General features: G+C 41.9%; 1 long non-coding RNA gene across 3 annotated transcripts; it reads right to left on the bottom strand.

The window, feature by feature from the left end:
* Window positions 1-492: 492 nt before the first annotated feature.
* Window positions 493-6,905, bottom strand: LOC115774534 (uncharacterized). Of its 3 annotated transcripts, XR_004019201.1 has the most exons (7): window positions 6,743-6,905; window positions 3,885-3,957; window positions 3,472-3,755; window positions 3,032-3,190; window positions 2,590-2,682; window positions 1,653-1,960; window positions 493-595 (listed from the first exon to the last, which is right to left on the bottom strand). It is a non-coding gene; the product is annotated as an uncharacterized LOC115774534 (long non-coding RNA). The 3 variants fall into 3 exon arrangements; XR_004019200.1 differs by lacking the exon at window positions 493-595 and having other exon boundaries at window positions 1,013-1,960; window positions 2,590-2,685; window positions 6,743-6,901; XR_004019199.1 differs by lacking the exon at window positions 493-595 and having other exon boundaries at window positions 1,013-1,960; window positions 6,743-6,898.
* Window positions 6,906-12,053: the final 5,148 nt, after the last annotated feature.

The raw sequence follows: 12,053 nt of genomic DNA, 5'->3' as shown, positions 1-12,053 counted from the left end.
ATTGAATTGAATGTTCACGACTGTTTTGATTTTTCCCATTTGTGGTTAATTGCTTTTAAGTGTGCCTAAAATTAGACCTATGCTAGTCGCTCAACCACATGTAATTATTATTCTGGCTTAATCACTACAGTGATTTGAAATGTCTTATACTTAAATGCTTGGCTATTTGTAGCAAAGTGCTGCCATCAGTTTCTATGAAACTATGCAACTCCGGTCCATGCTGCTGACCGTGGTTCTGACCTGGGTTTCCTGTTTGTAAAGCAAGCGATAGACAGGTGACTTGTCTAAGTTTTACCCCGCCTTTATCCCATGATGGCTGGGATAGCCGCCACTCACTCAACAATAAAAAAAAAAAGAAAGTCTAGACCAAAATTCACCAAATTTTTTTATATCACCAGTTCACATCGAGAAGGCACTTTTTATTGTAAAGTGAAGATCGTATTAGATAGAAATACAAACAATCCCTTGACACCCCCCCCCCCCCCCCTCCCCCCATGAGCAAGTACTTGGCAAAAGTAGAAAGGAACAATTTTTACCAGGAAGAAACCTCAAGCCAGGCTGAGGGAGGGACTGCCATCCACGGAGAAGAGTTGGGCTGATGGCAAAGAGAGACAGAGGGAGACGGGAAAAAAGACACACTATGGGTGAAAAAGGCAGAGTTAAACTATTCCAAGTTATTAAATAGAGTCTAAGTAAATAAACACACTGGGAGTGAAAAGAAAGGAGTGAAAGAGAAATGTTGAGTGCTTGACGGCAAGCCCCCTCCCCCAGCAGCCTATGCCTATTGCAGCATAACTACACTGTACACCCAAACAAGTTCAGAGTACTCAAAACTTATTTGGAAACCCAATTTTTAAAATTAATATTATTTATTAGTTTACCATACATAATAATATTGATGCAGAGGTACTTATTTTAAAAGAGCTCTAGCAACTCCAAAAATATAAACATACTTATAACTTATTTAAGTACAGAACACTCAAAAAACACAAAAGCAAAAACTTTTATTGTCATGAAATTCTTTATATTTCTAAGTGCTCTAGCTATCTGTCTTAGATGACATGAAGAAACAAATGTATTCAGATTTTCATTTTCCAAAAACTTACAGATCAGCCCTGCCTCAGAAATCAGGGGGAAATCACTGACACAAAGGAAAACCTGCACATACACAGCACAAGAAAGCACCTCTGCACTCACAAGCAGGACTCCAGACAAAGTAAAACAACTCTTGATGGCTATGGGTAAATGTGGATGATTGTGTAGGAGTGCACGAGAGGCTGTGTGTGTGTGTGACAGAGAACATGAGGTCTGGTTGTGTCAAATACATTGAGACTGAAAAAACATAAGACTTGATAAAAAAAAAAACAAAAAAAACAAAACTTACCAAAATAAGAAATAAATTAAACAATATCTCACAAATTGATCTCCCTTCTTTATCCATTTCTTTTGGAAACTGTGCAAATTTGAGCCAACTACATATTTGGAGAGCAGGAAATATTAATAAACTTGTGTATCAAATGTAAACTGTTTGATTAAAGTCCAATGATGCATTCAGCATAATGTCAAGTCATGGAACTTGAAACCACAAACATATTTGCAGGTGTACATGCATGCAAACAACAAACAGAACAGTTGCACGAAACATTACTTACTCTGTTAGAAACAGTTCATTATTTAGACTGAGAAGTCACGGTTTCAGTTCTTTGCCATCCAGACCCATCAGGATCTTCTGAATGAAGGTCAAAGTGTGAACAGGTTCCCTCGGGCAGTCCAAATGCAACGTGTCAATCCAAACAACGATGTAAATGCATCGGTCCACATGGGGATTTCACTTTTTACATGATCATCTTCCACCACCGTTGCAGTGCTTGCAGGAGTGATGTTAACTGGACTTGTACAACACACGTTCACCGCTGTTACAAGCACAACAGGAGTGTTGATGATCATCTGTCTTCTCCGGCTGAAAAAGGCACAAAGGAGAGGGTCCAACTGTAAGTTTGCCCTGGAGGCAGATATTACATATGAGCATTTCACAGGTAATTCAAACCTGTAACTACAGCATATTGACAGATAAAGTAAATGGTGGGCATCGTCACTAGTCTGTACCAGACGTAGATTTGAACTGATACTCGGTGCCTTAAATGTTTGTCCTAAATGTCACGCAGCCATCTGTCACCAGATTGAGCTGCAGTCCTGACATCATTACAGAAAAATGTCATAACTCTGTTACTCTTTGCCTGATATTTTTTTTAGGTCTAATATTGTTAGTTATTTTTGAAGTTCTACAACGTAACCTGAAGCACACCTTCCCCATCATTTCCTTCCCTGCATTTCAAACTACTTCCCCTAAGTTTGTACAAAGAAACAAAAAAACTAGAGGGACAAATGTTAACTCAATAATAATACAAAAAAAACACCCAGGTTGGCATCTAACTCATACTGAATGTATGTTGTGTGGTGTGTATGCGTACTCATACACACCTACAGGCAAATACTCTAATTCCATGTACACCTACCTACACTCCCTACACACAGGGTTCAGTAGATTGTTGGAAATACTCATTTTTCTGCAAAACTGTAGATACTTACATTCTATGTCTTCAGGAAGTGTGGGTCCCCTTCACACAGGTATACAGGGTGGGCACGAAGGACCGCCAAACATTTCACGCAAACATCTGGAAACTGCTGGAAAGAAAGGCAAAAAGTAAAATGAGGAAAAGCTTTCATGCTTTTGGACACAGTGACTGACGTGGCTGTGCCGCGCTGAAGCCTTATTTTGCTAGTGGAGCAAAAAAAAGAGCCTAAGCCAAAACCACATGTATGTCACAGGAAAATGAGCTCAACATTTTCTAAAAGACATCAATGACAGTAAATTGTTGTTCTGTGTCTATAACTGAATGTGACTTAAAGCAAGTCAGCATGTTTTGGGAGATTATATTGTACACAATATTTATTTTGATGATGACGCTGACACATTTAGACACAGCTGTCCTTAGGAGCTTCATTAGAATAAAGTCATCTGATATCTCACCTGGATCTCATCACGCAGTGTGCCCGATATCTTTCCCGTGCGTGCTGCCTTTTTTCTGTACCGCTACAAAGCCGACAGTCTAGGTGTGCGTTTGTCATAATCAGCATAACACTGGTTACACAGGCTGACATTTGGGATACCGTGGACTTCAGCACAAACCTAAACAAAGCCAGAGACACACAAGGCAAAAGGACAACAGTGGAACAATCATCTGATTAAGAGGCATTATTGTTCATTAAAAAAAAAAAAGCGAGGGAGGCTGGATGAAACCAAAGAGAAACACTACAGACCGCCTAAATACTGATCCTGAACAGTCCATAAGGGCAACTGCATTATTATTGGAAATAAATATATAAATATTAAAAGATCGAGTCAGTAGAGACAAGGGAAATAGAAAACATGGGTAAAGAGGAACAAAAAAAGTTGAGTGTATGTTTCACCTGTGACTGGATCTGAAGGCCCGGCTGCAGGAAGTCTTTCACCAATGGATGTGCCTGAATGATCTGGTGATGGAGGGCAAAGGTCATCTGCATGAAGTTTTCTATTAACTTCAGGTTTCAGTCACTCTTTTGAACTTCATGTTTCATCTGCAGTCTCATTTCTTCCACACTGCTCTGGTTTTATTCTTGGGGAAAGTTGGGAAGAAAGTTCACTTCAGCTCGTCCGGCTCTTTTGATTTTGAAGCGGGGATGTGCTTTGTTAGGGTGCCTCGTGCTTCTTCTGCCTGAATTGCACAGACATTAAAGACAGGAATTTAGTTAGCCTAGATGCCAAATTTGTGTGTGCATATGAAACAATTAAAACAAACTTAAACTACAGACTAATTACTTTCAAACAAAGATTGTGTTCTTACTTGTGGATTGTCCAGTTTGAAATACTGCTTAAATTCCAGTAGAGAAGTCAGTGTTGTCTGCAATGATTTGATCCTGTGGGAACAGATTAAACAAGGAATATTAAACTAGCCAAGTACACAATTAACAGTCAACATTTATTAGGGCTACCTTTCAAGTGCTAATGCGTCTCACCAATAAGACGATGACCCTGGTGCCCTTTAGGTTTACATGTGCTCATAAATCAGACCAAAAAAAACAAAGACAAAAAGAGTTTCATTTAGTCAGTGACAGTAAACTGGCTCATTCTCTCAGACACAGCTGCACCACAGCTGTCTTGCCAACCACAGTAGTCCACAAATAATGACAATAGTGTATATCTTTACCAAGACATCTTCTTGGTCAACATTAAACAACGAGGCAAATTAAGCCCATGTCGGTTTATTTAATAATAATAATAATCCCAAAAGAAAAATCGCCTTGTTACTTATCTTAGTACAGTGTGTCATTTGTGTTTCTACAAGGTCACGTGTCACTCAAACGTAAGTACACATACGAGTGTACGCACACTTGTAAGGACACTCCCACCATCGGACAGAGAGCGAGGGTCTGCAAATATGTTGTACATAACTGTAATCAAAATATAAGGTTCTGATGTTTGTTTGCCTTTGTAGGTCGCAGGGAAACGGCGTGTTATATTATGAGACTGCAGTACAACTCTCACAATATAACACGCAGCTACGTAGCTACAGAGGCCTTGATAAACCGAGCGTGTGCGTGCACTGTCGGTAAGTGTCACTACCAAATTCAAAGGGCGGCAAACAGCGCGCTGGACCGTTTGAATCTCCCCTCAAACTCTGCTGATGTGGCAGAAAATCACAACTGTTTATCTCTTAGTGCACTGACAACAAATGCTACAAGCCCGTCACCTAACACTTAAACACCAGATAAAACTAGAAAATGAGACGAATGAGACACCGACTGTAAAGAGTGGACTACAACATACTGGCAAATGTAAAAACGGTGCAATGACGAAATACTTCTATAATAATGAATTACAATAGTCCACCCTAGAAGTAATAAATGCATGAATGAGCTTTTCAGCATCACTCTGAGAAAGGATGTTTCTAATTTTAGAAATATTGCACAAATGTAAAAAAAAAATCAGTCCTACATATTTGTTTAATATGTGCATTGAAGGACATATCCTGGTCAAAAATGACTCCTAGATTTCTCACAGTGTTACTGGAGGCCAAAGTAATGCCATCCAGAGTAAGTATCTGGTTTGACACCGTGTTTCTAAGATTTGTGGGGCCGAGCACAAGAATTTCAGTTTGATCTGAATTTAGAAGCAGGAAATTAGAGGTCATCCAGTCCTTTATGTCTTTAAGACATTCCTGCAGCTTAACTCATTGATGTGTGTCATCTGGCTTCATTGATAGGTAAAGCTGAGTATCATCTGCATAACAATGAAAATTGATGCAATGCTTTCTAATAATACTGCCTAAGGGAAGTGTGTATAATGTAAATAGAATTGGTCCTAGCACAGAACCGCGTGGAACTGCATAATTAACCTTAGTGTCTGGAGAAGACTCCCCATTTACATGAACAAATTGGAGTCTATTAGATAAATATGACTCAAACCACTGCAGTGCAGTACCTTTAATACCTATAGTATGCTCTAATCTCTGTAATAAAATGTTATGATCAGCAGTATCAAAGCTGCACTGAGGTCCAACAGGACAAGCACAGAGATGAGTCCACTGTCAGAGGCTGTGAGAAGATCATTGGTAACCTTCACTAATGCGGTTTCTGTACTGTGATGAATTCTGAAACCTGACTGAAACTCTTCAAATAAACCGTTCCTCTGCAGATGATCAGTGAGCTGTTTTACAACTACTCTTTCAAGAGTCTTTGAGAGACACGGAAGGTTGGAGATTGGCCTATAATTAGCTAAGACAGCTGGGTCACTGATGGCTTTTTAAGTAGCGCTTTAATTACAGCCACCTTGAAGGCCTGTGGTACACAGCCAACCAATAAAGACTGATTGATCATTTTTAAGATAGAAGCATCAATAAATGGAAAGACTTGTTTGAACAGTCTAGTAGGAATGGGATCTAATAAACATGTTTCTGGTTTGGAGGAAGTAACTATTGAAGTTAACTCTGAAAGATCAACTGGAGCCAAAGAGTCAAAACAAATACCAGCAGTGCTGAAAGATCAAGATTTGAGATGGTTAAGGATGCTAAAGGAGGCCGAGCAGTAACTAAACATGTGACAGCCAAAAAGTGCAGGAGAGACAGGAGAAGAAGCTATGCTGCTAGCGAGTCGGCTAAGAGCTAAGCTACTAGCTGCGCTAAGCTAGCGCATTTCTAAAAACAAAGTGCGGAGCCGAGTCTCCAATTCAGAAAGCCTGGCCTCCAGAGCTACAGACAGACTACATTTATTACAAGTACCGTTACTGCTAAAGGAGGCCGAGCAGTAACTAAACATGTGACAGCCAAAAAGTGCAGGAGAGACAGGAGAAGAAGCTATGCTGCTAGCGAGTCGGCTAAGAGCTAAGCTACTAGCTGCGCTAAGCCAGCGCATTTCTAAAAACAAATAAAGTGAATAATGTGAATACAGGTGATTCAGCAAAGAGTGTGCTCTAGATAAAGGAGGTGAAGATTACACCGAAATATGTTGTTATCCAGACAGATTGAGCTATTCAGATTTAACAGCTAACAGACAGCAAAACACGACTGCTCCCGAACAGGAGCAGGAAGTGATAGAATACCGCAGTGAGAGCCAACACCAAGTGACAGAAATGACTGCTAGCCTTCGGCCAGCGCCACGCAGGAAGAGTAAACGCGGAAGGAGAGTAAAAACACCTTCATCCTACCAGCAGCAGACGGTCCGATCTCTCCCTCCGAAGGCGGACGTCGATGTGAGAGCAGATTTCCGTTCGTTGCGCAGTTACACTCGTGTTTCCTTTGAGATGTTACAACTACAGGATCAAAGCCAGAATTCCAAAGTTCCATTCGAGAAGTCCCCTCTTGATTTTTCAGTCACTCACTGATGCTGCGAGAGCAGCAATTTAACAGCACTCATCCTCGCTGCTGTTTTTGGCTGCAAACATATTTGTTCCTATTTTTTTCACTTTCTTCATTCCCTGGATTCCTTAATATTGATTGTTCCTGATTGTTATTCTCTCACTGATAAAGTGGCCGGAAACGCACAAGGACGGAACAGGTTCATCACAATGTTGCAGCTGAGTGGACCCGACCAGTAGTCACATTTCTGCCGCCACTCACCCCCCCACCCCATTGTAGCAGGATGTGACAGACAGCAGCTCCACTGCACGACTGTAAAATAAGAATGTACCTGATGATGAAGAAGAAGAAGAAGAAACAGCCTTTATTGTCCCACATAGGGGTAATTTGGGTGTAACAGCAGCCGCAGTTATTATATTAATAATTATATTAATAATTATATTAATAATTTACACTATTGAGAAAAGAATATATATATATATATATATATATATATATATGTATATGTATATATATATATATATATATATATAGTATATGTATATATATGTATATGTATATGTATATATGTATATATAAAAACAACAACAAGATTAACCTTAATAATAATAATAATAATACCAATAATAATAATATTATATACAATGTACATGATGTGCCTGTGTGTTGAGCCTTAACAGGCCGGACTATTTACAATATATTATATATTATCCTACAATGTGTAGGTTATTGTGGTTTTTGTTGGGAGCAGTGATGGTTATACAGTCTTACAGCTGCTGGAAGGAAGGGTCGACGATAACGCTCCTCTGTGCATTTAGGATGCAGCAGTCTGTCACTGAAGGAGCTCTCCAGCTCAGCAACAGCTTCATGCATGGGGTGGGAGACCTTGTCCATCAGTGATGTTATTTTGGTCAGAGTCCTTCTGTCTCCCACCACCTGCACTGAGTCGAGAGGACATCCTAGGACAGAGCTGGCTTCCTGATGAGCTTGTCTATCCGCTTCCTCTCACCTGAAGATAAGCTGCTGCTCCAACATACTGCTGCATGAAAAATGACTGATGCTACTACAGTGTCATAAAAGGTCTTCAGGAGCACCCCCTGCACTCCAAAAGTGTGTGTGTATGTGTGTTTACTTTCTCTGGACCAGCTCAGGTCACACTGTTACAATTTCAGCCTCCGAGTGAGACTTTTGACCTGCGTAAGATCCAGTCCTGAGGTGCCTCAGTGGCCATTTGATTTGTTGGTTTTTTGGTGTGTATAAATAGGCGCTACAGCGCCGTTCCCAGCGCCGTGTTGGCAGCTGCACATTTTGCTGCCAAAGCGGACAGCCTGCGCAGCGTTTTTTTTTGTGACTGTGAAGTGCAAAAATTGAGAGGAGAGTTTGTAGCTGAGAAATGTGTAAGTTTTGAGCGCCTTGAAATGTGCATATTGTTTTGCTGCTGTGATTTTTGGTGATAAACTTGAGTTTGGGCTGTTGTTTTTGCAGGGAGTTGTTGTGGAGCGCTCCCCCTAGTGGCGTTGAGTGTGATGACAGTGTTCGGGCCGGTGAGCGGGCGCCTATGGCAACCAAGTGGAATGCGCTGAGGCGTGTGTGTGTGTGTGTGTGTGTGTGTTGGCGGCATGTGTTTGTGTGTGTTTGTGAGTTAGTGTATTTGTTAAGTAAATGTGTTTGTGAGGTGTGGGTGTTGTGGGCTTGCTTAGCTTGTAGTTGTGAGTTTTGTGTGTAAAGGTGAGTGTAAATGAAAGTGGTCGGGCAGTGGGCTCGAACCAGCGCTGTTTGGTTTGTAGGTCGGGAGTCCAGAATGGCGGCCCCTTTAGGCTCAGGGGCGGGGAAAGGCTCGGAGTGTGATGGCGGCGCAATTGAAAGGCGTCTGCGGGAGCGGCGCACTGACCCGCGGTTGCCAAGTGGGATATGCATGCCAGAGGATAGAGGCAGGCGAGACCTTTCCGGCAATATGCGTGATTTGAGTATAGGAGATGCGCTTTAGGAGTTAAAGCAAAAGAATGGTGATATTTTGCTTACCCAGAATGCATTGCAACCAGGAAGTAGTGTTTTTTTGGTGAAGGGAAGGCCGTAGAGAGCTGGGACGACTTCCAGCTGGGGGTTTTGGAGCGTGCCCGTCCCACTGGTGCCACCCACATGCTGGTGCGGCTTGCGGTTGGTGAGATAGCAACCAGGAAGTGGTGTATTTTTGGGGCCATGTGGTGAAGGGGAGGCCGTAGAGAGTTGGTAGCACTTACTACCTGGGGTTTATTGGGCATGCCAGTTCCAAGTGCACAACCCGCATGCTTGGTGGGCCTTGCGGTTGCGGAGATGCCTTCTCCAGGCAGGTTCTGTTGGTTCTGTGGACAAGTTATCCACATATTCTTGGACTAATTTTGGTAGGCTTGGCCACTCCTGGGAAACATGGAGAGGAAAACAACCTCATCCTCATGATAGAAAAGACTACAGAGACCATCGTTGACTTCAGGAGGAAAGCCCCTCAAGTGCACCCCCTCACCATCAGGGGCACTGAAGTGCAGAGAGTGGACAGCCACAAGTTCCTTGGCCTTCACGTATCATCTGACCTGAGCTGGTCTACGAACAGTGCAGCCACTGTGAAAAAAGGCTCAGAAGCGACTGCACTTCATCAGGCTGCTCAGGAAGGCTGGGCTGAGCTGCCGCCCCCTCACACAAGCCTACAGAGGCCTGGTGGAGAGCATCCTCACCACTGGCATCTCAGTGTGGTATGGCAACACCACTCAGGCTGAGAGGAAGGCTCTGCAGAGAGTCGTGAAAACTGCTGAAAACATTATCAGGACTAAACTCCCATCAGTGGACACAATTTACACACAACGATGCAAAAAGAGGGCACAGCACATAATCAGAGACCCATACCACCCTGCCCACTTTCTCCTCAGGCCCAAACACACAACAAACAGCCTGAGGAAACGTAGAGCAGACAGCATCATCACACACAGAACTAGATTCTGCAAAAGCTTCTTCCCTGCCACAGTCAGACTGATGGCAGAGCAAAGGACTGCTCACAGCCAAAATCCACTGTGCAGTACTCCTCACACAGCTAAAACCTGATGTGCAACATTTTATTTATTTATTCAGTTATTAAAATAACACTTGTTGGTGCAATATCTGTCTGGTCTGCATGTGCAATTTATACTGTGTTCTTTGTAACACTAAGTGTGCAATAACCGCTGTTCAGTATCCATCAACCTTCCATCTTTTGTATTTTTGTATATGTGTGCATATACATATATATATTTATGTCAATATTTACATATTTTATTCTATACTTTTTATTTTATTATATGTATTATATTTTATTTTTATTTTCAATTCTTTCTACACTCCTACCCGAAAGCTCTGCACAAGAATTCCCAAACCTTATGTGTGAGTACAAATGGCAAATAAAGTCTTGAACTGAATTGAATTGAATTGAATGTTCACGACTGTTTTGATTTTTCCCATTTGTGGTTAATTGCTTTTAAGTGTGCCTAAAATTAGACCTATGCTAGTCGCTCAACCACATGTAATTATTATTCTGGCTTAATCACTACAGTGATTTGAAATGTCTTATACTTAAATGCTTGGCTATTTGTAGCAAAGTGCTGCCATCAGTTTCTATGAAACTAACTCCGGTCCATGGTGCTGACCGTGGTTCTGACCTGGGTTTCCTGTTTGTAAAGCAAGCGATAGACAGGTGACTTGTCAAAGTTTTACCCCGCCTTTATCCCATGATGGCTGGGATAGCCGCCACTCACCCCCCCACCCCACTGTAGCAGGATGTGACAGACAGCAGCTCCACTGCACGACTGTAAAATAAGAATTTACCTGATGATGAAGAAGAAGAAGAAGAAGAAGAAGAAACAGCCTTTATTGTCCCACATAGGGGTAATTTGGGTGTAACAGCAGCCGCAGTTATTATATTAATAATTATATTAATAATTTACACTATTGAGAAAAGAATATATATATGTATATATATATATATATATATGTATATATGTATATAATATATATATGTATATGTATATATGTATATATGTATATATAAAAACAACAACAAGATTAACCTTAATAATAATAATAATAATACCAATAATAATAATATTATATACAATGTACATGATGTGCCTGTGTGTTGAGCCTTAACAGGCCGGACTATTTACAATATATTATATATTATCCTACAATGTGTAGGTTATTGTGGTTTTTGTTGGGAGCAGTGATGGTTATACGTCTTACAGCTGCTGGAAGGAAGGGTCGACGATAACGCTCCTCTGTGCATTTAGGATGCAGCAGTCTGTCACTGAAGGAGCTCTCCAGATCAGTAACAGTGTCATGCATGGGTGGGAGACCTTGTCCGTCAGTGATGTTATTTTGGTCAGAGTCCTTCTGTCTCCCACCACCTGCACTGAGTCGAGAGGACATCCTAGGACGAGCTGGCTTTCCTGATGAGCTTGTCTATCCGCTTCCTCTCACCTGTAGATAAGCTTGCTGCTCCAACATACTGCTGCATGAAAAATGACTGATGCTACTACAGTGTCATAAAAGGTCTTCAGGAGCACCCCCTGCACTCCAAAAGTGTGTGTGTATGTGTGTTTACTTTCTCTGGACCAGCTCAGGTCACACTGTTACAATTTCAGCCTCCGAGTGAGACTTTTGACCTGCGTAAGATCCAGTCCTGAGGTGCCTCAGTGGCCATTTGATTTGTTGGTTTTTGGTGTGGATAAATAGGCGCTACAGCGCCGTTCCCAGCGCCGTGTGGCAGCTGCACATTTTGCTGCCAAAGCGGACAGCCTGCGCAGCGTTTTTTTTTTGTGACTGTGAAGTGCAAAAATTGAGAGGAGAGTTTGTAGCTGAGAAATGTTGTAAGTTTTGAGCGCCTTGAAATGTGCATATTGTTTGCTGCTGTGATTTTTGGTGATAAACTTGAGTTTGGGCTGTTGTTTTGCAGGGAGTTGTTGTGGAGCGCTCCCCCTAGTGGCGTTGAGTGGTGATGACAGTGTTCGGGCCGGTGAGCGGGGCGCCTATGGCAACCAAGTGGAATGCGCTGAGGCGTGGTGTGTGTGTGTGTGTGTGTGTGTGGTTTGCGCATGTGTTTGTGTGTGTTTGTGAGTTAGTGTATTTGTTAAGTAAATGTGTTTGTGAGGTGGGGTGTTG

The sequence above is a fragment of the Archocentrus centrarchus genome, chromosome 24 (assembly GCF_007364275.1).
Source record: "Archocentrus centrarchus isolate MPI-CPG fArcCen1 chromosome 24, fArcCen1, whole genome shotgun sequence".
Lineage (NCBI taxonomy): Eukaryota > Metazoa > Chordata > Actinopteri > Cichliformes > Cichlidae > Archocentrus > Archocentrus centrarchus.
This window is presented reverse-complemented; position numbering and strand designations above follow the sequence as displayed.